Here is a 214-nt window from a genome sequence, read left to right as displayed (position 1 = left end):
GAAGACTATTCTTGCAATGACGAAAGCAAGAAAGAAGATTTAGAAATTAGTCATCTTGTATTTTTTCACGTTTCCCAAAACGTCGATTTTGGTGGCAATAACTGGCTTGGTTTCTTTCTAATGACATTTCAAAATGGCCAAATGCTTCATCAACTGACTGACTTTCTTTCGAAGACCCTCCTCCCTCCCCCAATTCTTTTCTCCAATAACAATA

Source organism: Aplysia californica, unplaced genomic scaffold, assembly GCF_000002075.1.
Source record: "Aplysia californica isolate F4 #8 unplaced genomic scaffold, AplCal3.0 scaffold00936, whole genome shotgun sequence".
Classification (NCBI taxonomy): Eukaryota; Metazoa; Mollusca; class Gastropoda; order Aplysiida; family Aplysiidae; genus Aplysia; species Aplysia californica.
Note: the sequence above shows the minus strand (reverse complement) of the source record.